This window comes from Equus przewalskii, chromosome 1, assembly GCF_037783145.1.
Source record: "Equus przewalskii isolate Varuska chromosome 1, EquPr2, whole genome shotgun sequence".
Classification (NCBI taxonomy): domain Eukaryota; kingdom Metazoa; phylum Chordata; class Mammalia; order Perissodactyla; family Equidae; genus Equus; species Equus przewalskii.
In genome coordinates, this window is record NC_091831.1 from 176,644,331 (window position 1) to 176,653,836 (window position 9,506).

The following is a 9,506-nucleotide window of genomic DNA, read 5'->3' on the forward strand; positions in this document are numbered from 1 at the left end:
GGACACCTAGCTGTTCGGAAAGTTAGGATATCTTTAGAAAGGGATAAAGAAGGACATGGTTAATCTCTCAGAAGCACGATCCACAATGGTGCTAAATGTTATATCAAGCTCTGGAAGCAGGAGAGTCGATCTGAGTCATTTTTCAATTACCAGTTAATTTCCCAAATATTCACATTTCATGGGACATGTTACATATTATAGTGTTTATTTTTTACTTAACCACATTGTAGAAGTCAAATTTAGAGAAAAGTCATCTCCTGGGAGTTTGCGTACTACAGGAGATGGCACAGGGTTTGCCAATGTGATGAGTAAGTCAGTTTTCTGATAATGACTTTCTTTGTCTTAAAATAAGTCGTATTAATTATAGAAGGTTTGGAAAACACAGCTAAAAGTAAAAGGTAAGTATAAATCTGTTATAATCCACCACTTAGGCACAAATACTAACAATCTGGTGCATAACCTTTCAGTGACTTGTCATTTCTATATGTAGTAAATTCATGTGCATATATGTGTGTTGTGTATTAGATTTACAGAATGAATATATACACGCGGAATGTCACCTTTTTAAAAACTTTATGCTTTTTTCTTTAGTTCCCTTTCTGAAACAGATGACTATGTCATAATGTCATAGAAATGTCCTTCCATGCTTTGGCTAATTTTTCTTTCTTTCCACAAGCATTACAAGAAAAATAAATCCACGAGCAAAGAATAATTTTATCAAAATTTAGTGGCAATGCATCATTCACACGTTAGCCAACTCCTTGCTACGTTTCCAGGATGAGATTTAAGTCACCCTATGACCTCAGGGTACCTGTTCTTGGTACTCGGTAAACGCTTTCTGCTCTAGCAGGCCTATCCTTCGAACTGCTGTCAGCACAACCAAACAGGGAGGCCCCTTTGGAGAGATTGTGACCTGCGTGCTCTTGGGCTGCTCGCGGCCTTCCACACCACCAGCAGTCCTTTGCCGCGTGTGAAGGCCCTGAGGTAGAGCGCCGGAAGAGATTCCTCCTGCTCACGGCTTCTCAGCTCTTTTTAGGGGAGGATATAAAATTTTATTTTCCCTTTGTATTTCCTGCAGGAAGATAACTTATGGCTATTCCTACCCAGAGGAAAAATATATTTTCCAATAATTTGGATATTGCCCGATGCATTACATTTAAATTACAATGCTCCCTGTGTATATAGACAGTAAAAGTAAGCAAGAAAACTTACAACACATTTCTTTTTTTAATATATCAAAAATGTTTCCAAGGCAATGATATTAAATTGATTATCCCTCAGTCCCTGATATACCTTCTAATAGGAAGGTACAGAGAGGGCAGAAGGGCTCGTCCGATCAGCGGCTCAGGTGTTCTTCATACTGAGGTGGCTGCTAAGACGCGTTTTTTTTTTTTTTTCCCTAAGGGTAAAGAGTTAATACGTTAATTTTATTTCCAATAGACAAAATATGCCCTATGCCAATTTTCTTCCCTAAGACCCTTCCTGCGTACGTATAGAAATAGAGCGAGCCGAAAATATTTAATCTATCACATACGATCCTTCTATAATAAAATCATTAGATTCTAGTCACACTAAGATGAATTGAGAGCAAAGGGGAGAGGAATCATTGATAAACTTGGTGATAACTATTCTGCATGTAAACTGGCACTTACATATAAATTAACCTTATGTTTGAAAAGATTTTTATGCGTAAAGTGAACCCAGTAAAACAATGGATAGGCCATGTTCGGCAGTTAAAATAGAACAGTTGACTAGGTTGCATTTATACTGAAAATGCCTTAAGTAAAATTTCTTAAAAGGTATTTGTTGTCTTCAGACCAAGAAAATTTGTATACATTTTGTATGTGTACAAGTATGCACAAAAACTACCATTTATTCCATGATTGCTTGCACCAGCCTTTAAGATAATTGCTTCCTGATTTTAATAAATTTGACTTCTGATTATTCTGTGTTTAGTATCAATCAAGTTATTTTAAAAATGTAAACTTTGTCATAAAATCTCTGCTGCAAATGCAATAATCATGAAAGGAGTCCAGTTCTTTTAGAGAAACTATTAATATATAAGTGAATGAAAAATTAGTAATATTGATTATAAATGAACAGCAATATTTAAATTATGGGAAAATACAGGATTAGGAAAATATATGAAATAAGAGGTAAACAGCAAAGCAAATGTGTGTATACAATCCAGATATCTTTCCAGTGTTTTGTCCAAGCAAGAATGACCAATAAAAATATTTGGTTCTCCAGTGTTTTTTTTCTATGATATTCCCTTCAAGTGAATTTTTAAAAAATAAGAGTGATAGAATAGGCACATATGTAGAAAACATTTAGCTATTTTTGTAATAATTAAAGCACACTTTTTGACATTTATTTGAACGTTACAGAAAAGAAGAAAAAAAGTAGAACCCTAGCATTAGCAATGACCCTTAGAAATCATTTCCTTCTGTTTTAGATATCCTAACTGTACAAGATAAAAATCTTTCAAAGTTCTTCATTCCATTCAGAGTAAGGGCATTAACAGCATTTTCCCACAATCCATTCAGTGTCAGGACATTTCTTCTTCTCTTACTGTCGAGATAAAGCTTTCCTCTTTTCTTTGTGGTAGGGTTAATAAGGCTGTCTGTCCACAGGGCTTTGCATGATACCCTTTCACTGTTAAATGAGGACAGTTACCAAAACATACTGAACTTACCTCAAATTCATTATTTTTAGTTCTTGTAATATTTTAGTATAATTATTATAGTTTATCTTTTTTTCTGTGTGATGCCCTTGTAATTCTGTGTTCCATATTTAGATCTTTATGGAATAATTGTATGAGTTTGTCTATTGATAAGTAAAGTAAAAAATGTTACTTTGAACATCCTACATGCATGTTTTGTTTTTGCTTTTGAGGAAGATTAGCCCTGAGCTAACATCTGCTGCCTATCCTCTTCTTTTCTTTGCTGAGAAAGACTGGCTCTGAGCTAATATCCATGCCCATCTTGCTCTACTTTATATGTGGGACACCCAACACAGCATGGTGTGTCAAGCAGTGCCATGCTGCACCCAGGATCCGAACTGGCAAACCCCGGGCCGCCAAAGCAGATGTGCGCACTTAACCCCTGCGCCACCGGGCAGGCCCACTACATGCATGTTTGTATTCGGCTTCATATTGTGTCATCATTTCCATAATGGTAGTAGCCTCAGGGCAGGCGAATTCATGCTATAGTTCCCAAAACTAATTGCTATTTCCTAATCTTCAAAATTAACAGCTTTTATCTAAACCATAACTCCACAGCTTGTTAATAATGTTATTATGTAATGTGAAATTGAATAAAAAGCTCTTTAAGATATTTCAACTTATAGAGTCTTTAACTTGATATTTAAATAGTTTGTTATTCTGGAAGGATTTATTATTTCCAAAGTTAAGCTAGTTATAATCTCCACTATATTTTTCTTCTAAGTATATTTAGTCTTGTCTATATTAGTACTTCCTGAAACTTGAGCTTCAATATAATACAATTACATCTTTTTTCTTTCAAAGGGCATACATTATTGAAAATACAAAAAGAAATTAAAAACTTGTTGCTATCCAGTTTCACCAAAATAAGCTAAGCCCTAAACCGAACAGATATATCTCACAATAATTAAAGTGATTTTGAAATGTCTTTCTTAGAATATTCCAGGTAAAGTATGACAGTGACATCTATTTTTCAGTAGTTTCCAAGGTAGTTGTTTTCTACAAATAGGATACACATCTATCAACTACTAACAATCTTCAAACGTTGTATAAATCCCTTGTTCAGTAATCCTCAAAAATTATTGTTTGTGCCAAAAAGAACTTGACTTATTCAGATTATCAAGTACTTTGAAATATTTTCTTAAATACAATATCTCTACAGTATTTTGCCTACTTTTATGACATAAAGTTATCCAAATCTGTTCTGCATCAGCATTTTGGTGTAGAATATTCAGCAGTTAAGGGAGAATCTATATTTCCTGATTCATTTGTGCCATGCATTTTATAAGCCCCAGCTTCTAAACATGTAGTTGTTTTTGAATGGAAAGGAGAAAAGTTACTTTTATTTCATATTTATAAAATTGTGTACTTCTCAAAAATTATTTTTCATCTTTGTCAAGGATAGACTTTATAGATATATCTTAAATCCATGAATACTGAGAACCCATATTAGAGGAAAAACATTTTCACAGCTTGATAATTAAATACTTTTTAAATGGCTTTTTTATAATTTTCTTTCAAAATCATGTTAACTATGGAATGCCCTTGTGAGTTATTGTCAGTTTCCATATTTATTTCATTTGTTCTGTGGATGAAGAACTAGTTAATGAAGACGAGCCATAGTCTTCACTATCATTATATTTATAATTAAATTTCATAAGATTTTAAGATGATACAAAACTCCCAAGAGAAGATATAAAAAAGTAGCAATCACTTAGATTTTAGATGTGATGAACAAATTTGATCTAATATGTTCATATTTTGAAAATCAGTATGAATATTTGTTAAAACTGAAATGGTATGTATTAATAAATAAAATCATTTTTTTTCTCTTAACTTGAGAATGTAAACATGGAAACCAAAGCAGGGGAAAGTGCCATTCTACAATTTGGCTTTGACTTGCATAACTATTTAGGCTTATTACACTTAGATTCCTTTTTAAAATGAAATTCTTTTATATGTTCACCAATTTAGAAGCACCAAGCAACATTTGAAGAGCTGATGTGCACGTCTAGATAGTTTTCAGCAGTGTATCTTATATTTTATAGCAATAACCTCCTGCCTGGCTGCTTATAGTTCAGTAACTTCTAGATTGCTAGCACAATGATCTTATTAGATTTGTGTTTTTTTCTTTTTTTCCTTTTTTTTTTTCCCTTTCATTTCAGAGGCTGGAGTTAATCTGAAGAGCATCACTTCTCTCCCTCCTGAAAAAAGTTGCCACTGATATTTTTACTGGATAAAATTAAAAAATGTTTCAATTCACAAAGGCTAATTGTTGAACTGGTATCCTAGAAGAAACTGTCCACAGGAGCCGAAGCAGAAGTCTCTGATGCTGGTGGAACAGGCTCCGACAGGCCATGGTTCATCCCCTTTTAAAACCAAATTTTTTTTCTTCCGGCATACAAGTATTTTTTTTAAAGAAGGAAAGAAAAAAGCCTACATTGGCATTGAGTTCTGTATCAATCCATGTTACCTTGCCACCCATGATTTAAGACTGTAGAATCTTGAATAATCTATATCACTTTAACAAATAAATGTTTTACTATGACAGAATTTGCACATTGCCTGGTTTGTGGAAATATCAATTGCTTCCAGTATGAATGGTGAAATGATGACTCTAAGAACTAATCATATTTTTTACGTTTATGTCGTACAAAACCTTTAGGAGATCACAATTTGCTTTATAATATGGGAGCAGTTTCTTCCATGACTGAAGTGCACCCACTTCTGGGGGAGACAGCACAGCTGTTTTTTAAACAGCTTTACAGCAATTCTATGCTTCAGTGTAAGCAGAAATCGATGAGGGATCTCTTCTCGTAGCGGAACGTCAGAAAGTATCAAGGCAGGCGTGTTGTAATTAATCCAAATTGATTCAATGCTTTTCTGAAGGGCCAGAGCAAAGAGGTGTTAATAATTGCAGGCCTTATGTTTCATTTCAAGTGCCCATTTCTCCAATTTTGCACAATTCCAAGGCAAATAAAGAAGAAAATACATCTGCTTTAACTCAAGCATAAATAGGAATAACATATCTTTGGTGGCTAATAGATGTTAATAGAGTCATATGTAAGAAGTTTCCAAGCCTGACATTTAAGAGCTGGTCCTGGTTCAAAGTCTAGAGCTGAACTAATGTAGCCAGTTACCCACTCTACTCTTCCATATTCTCACAGGAGAAATATTATCAGAAAATTTGAACATGCATGTAAGCTTATCACTGTACTTGGTGTAAGCAGAACGTTCAATTAAAAATATTATTAGTAACATTGTTATTGGCCATTGAATTCAGATTCTCCAAAACATTAGAGATTTTATTTCTGTTCCTTGACAATTCTAGTAGTTATAAATCATTAAAAGCAATATGTGGCTTAAAATTTTTAAAAATTAGTTAAAACTGAATAAGCCAGAAAACTGTTTGTCTTTCAAGAAATTTGGGTTAATCTGGTAACCATCCCACATCTCTCAGATTCTTGTAAATGTCCAGCCATCCGAAGAGAGGTTACAGAATGCCAGCCATTGGACGGTGCTTGGAATCTGTGCTCAGGCGCCTGACTACACAAGACAGCAATTTAAACGTGTGCATGCACACACATGCACACACACACACTCACTCCCAGACACACACAGTGAGTGACTGAAGCAGAAATAGCAGGTTTGAATTAAATGCTGTAGTTAACTTGTGACCTTGGGCAACAGACTTCATTCTCTGTTTCTTGGCAACTCGAAGGCCCTGTAGCACTCCTGTTTATGTGTGCATAAGAGGATATATGCATGGATAAATGTTTATGGTGTCAAAAAAGAGACAAATTGAACAATAAGCATTGCCTCTGGGAATCTGTTCTTCCTCTTGTGTACAACTTTTCTCCACAAACATAAAGTCTCAGGAACACAAACGGCTTCCCTGGATCTCAGTGCAGAGTTTAACCTTTGAAGGTTTCTCTTGGGAAAACCTGCTAGCTTTTCTTCAAGGACATTCTCCTGTTTATCCTTAAATTCCCTCCGCCCCCTCCGACCTGCTTCTTGTTTTTCTTGATGACAACCTAGTCATCTCTTTAAAATATGCACGCTATTGTGTTCCAAGGAACACAATTTTTAGTCCTAATTTTAGTTGGAACTAAAATTGTACTTAATCACCTCAAGTCTTCACCCTGCATCCCCTACACGTAAATTGAAACTTACATTTATATACACTTTCCAACAACAGTCACCAGGCACTCATAGTGTACATATTTTCTCTTATTGTTGAACTGTTGTTTGTGAGGAAGACTTGGGCACAGTCTCTGATTCTAGAAGAGTGGAATAATCAAGTGTTTTCACGGGCAGATATTTACTCCTTGTCCTGTGAGATTAGGAGAACACAAATGTATACTCGTAACTAAATAGGATTAATGATCATTCACAAATAAAAGTTTCGAAAAAAGTGACAATATAACATTTTCAGGATCAGTGGGAGCAATTTCTTTTAGCTGAGTCTCTTATAACGTCATAGGGGTGCTCTAATGGATGGTAAAAAGTCTCAACTGTAAGTTATTGGACATGCATTGGAAACCACTCCTGTTTTTCCTATTACTCTACATTCTTGAGTAATTTTGGAAGTCATGTAGTTGCTAAAATGCATATGTTCTAATAAGTATGAATATCTACTGTACAGTTTGGGACATATCTTACACATGAAGTGTTATAAATCACATCAAACATATACACAAGAAAATCAAATAAAAGTGTTTTGAGTACAATATAGGTACAGCTTGTGAGGCATGAAAGTGGACTGAAAATTATAGTTAATATTTTGAAAATCTACAACTATGATTTTTGAAATGTGTAAGCAGTAGAACTGAAGATTAGTAATAAAGTACCATTACAGGTTGAAAGGAATAACTTACGCATGGAAAGAGAGCTCAAATAATTTTAATTTTCCACTTTATTTCTAACTTAGTAGCTATTTATTAGTTTGTATAAGTATTCGTTGTCTGTTAAATTACATCATAAGCCATTTCGTGTATATGTAATTTTTATGACGCATTCTTCGTTTGTTTTGTCCAAAGTATATTTCTTCTTTTACTCTGCTTTCTATGTGTTAGGAACTTATTCCATTTTTGTTTCTTTACTTTTCTTTTTTATTTCCAAAATTTGTTTATACTGACGTCTCATAGATCTACTTGTCAAATGGTGTGTGTGTGTGTGTGTGTATCATGGCATGCGTAATTATTTAAAAATGCAAGTGATGCAGAATATATTATGTACAACCAAAGGAAAAGTCCCTAGTCCGTGATTGTTTTGATATACAAATATAACATAAAGGGAAGTTATCTACACTAGATATTTTATTAAAAAGTTTTTTTATTATTGGAAATATATATAAGATTTGACATTTTAATTATTTTCAGTATATTATTCAATGGCATTAATTACATAAATAGCGCTGTGCAATCGTCATGACTGTATTTTAAAAGCTTTTTTCTCACCCCAAACGCAAAATCTGTACCCATTAAGCAATAGTGCCTGTTCCCCCTACCTGTAGTCCCTGGTAAGCTCTGATCAACTTTCTCCGTCTTTGACTTTGCCTATTCTAGATATTTCATAGAAGTGAGATCATACAATATTTGTCTTTTTGTGTCTGGCTCATTCCACTTATTAATGTTTCCAAGGTTCATCCATGTTGAAGGGTGTATCAGAACTTCATTTCTTCTTATGGCTGAATAGTAGACCATTGAATGTATATATAACACATTTTCTGTATCCATTCATCTTTTGATGGACACTTGTGTGGTTCACGCCTTTTGGGCACTGTGAATAATGCTGCAGTGAACATTGGCATACAGGTAAACATTTGAGTTTCAGTTTCAGTTCCTTTCGCTGTATACCTAGGAGTGGAGTTGCTGGGTCATATGGTGAGTTTTACGCTGAGTTTTATGCTGAGTTTTTTACGGAACTACTAAACTGTTTTCCAGTATGGCTACACCATTTTACATTCACTCCAATAATGCGCGTGTCCATGGTTCCAATTTCTCCACATTTGTAGTTTTCAATTTTTTAATAGTCATCGTAGTAGGTGTGAATTATCTCATTGTGGCACTGATTTGCATTTTCCCGATCACTGATGATATTGAGTTTCTTTTCATGTACGTGTTGGCGATTTGTATATCTTCTTTGGAGAAATGTCAGCTCAAGTCCTTTGCTCATTTTTAAATTGGATGGTCTTTTGTTATTGAGTTGAAGGCGTTCTTTATATATTCTAGATATTAAACCTTTCTCAGATACATCATTTGCAAACCTTGTTTCCCATTCTGTGGGCTGTCTTTTCACTTTCTTGATATTATCCTTTAATGAACAAAAATGTTTAAATTTATAAAGTCTGATTATGTATTTTTTCTTTTGTGTCTGTGCTTTTGATGTCATATCTAAGAATTCATTGCCCAATCCAAAGTCATCAAGATTTACCCTATGTATTTCTCTGAGAGTTTTATGTTTTTAGCTCTTGTATTTAAGTAATTGATCCATTTTGAGTAAATTATTATATGTGGTTTAAAGCAAGGCTTCAACTTTATTCCTTTAGATGTGAAAATCCAGTTATCCCAGCACCATCTGTTGAAAAACTATTCTTTCCCCATTGAATGGACTTGGCAGGCCTGTCAAAAATCAATTGACCATGGATGTATGGGTTTACTTCTAGACTCTATATTTTATTCTGTTTGTCTATATGTCTGTCTTTATGCCAATATTACAATGTTTTGATTATTGTAGCTTTGTAAGTTTTAAAACCAACTGCGTGAGTTATCCCAACTTTGTT

The 9,506-nt window shown here is 34.2% G+C and overlaps 1 protein-coding gene across 9 annotated transcripts in view; it reads left to right on the top strand.

Annotated features, from left to right (window-relative positions):
- Positions 1-5,275, top strand: part of LRFN5 (leucine rich repeat and fibronectin type III domain containing 5) — a 249,267-nt gene extending 243,992 nt beyond the window's left edge. For all 9 annotated transcript variants that reach the window (XR_011542599.1, XR_011542596.1, XR_011542602.1 and 6 more), the window contains one exon: positions 4,888-5,275. The gene's annotated coding sequence lies outside the window, so the exon portion shown is untranslated. The remainder of the gene's footprint in view (positions 1-4,887) is intronic.
- The last annotated feature ends 4,231 nt before the right edge of the window (positions 5,276-9,506 follow it).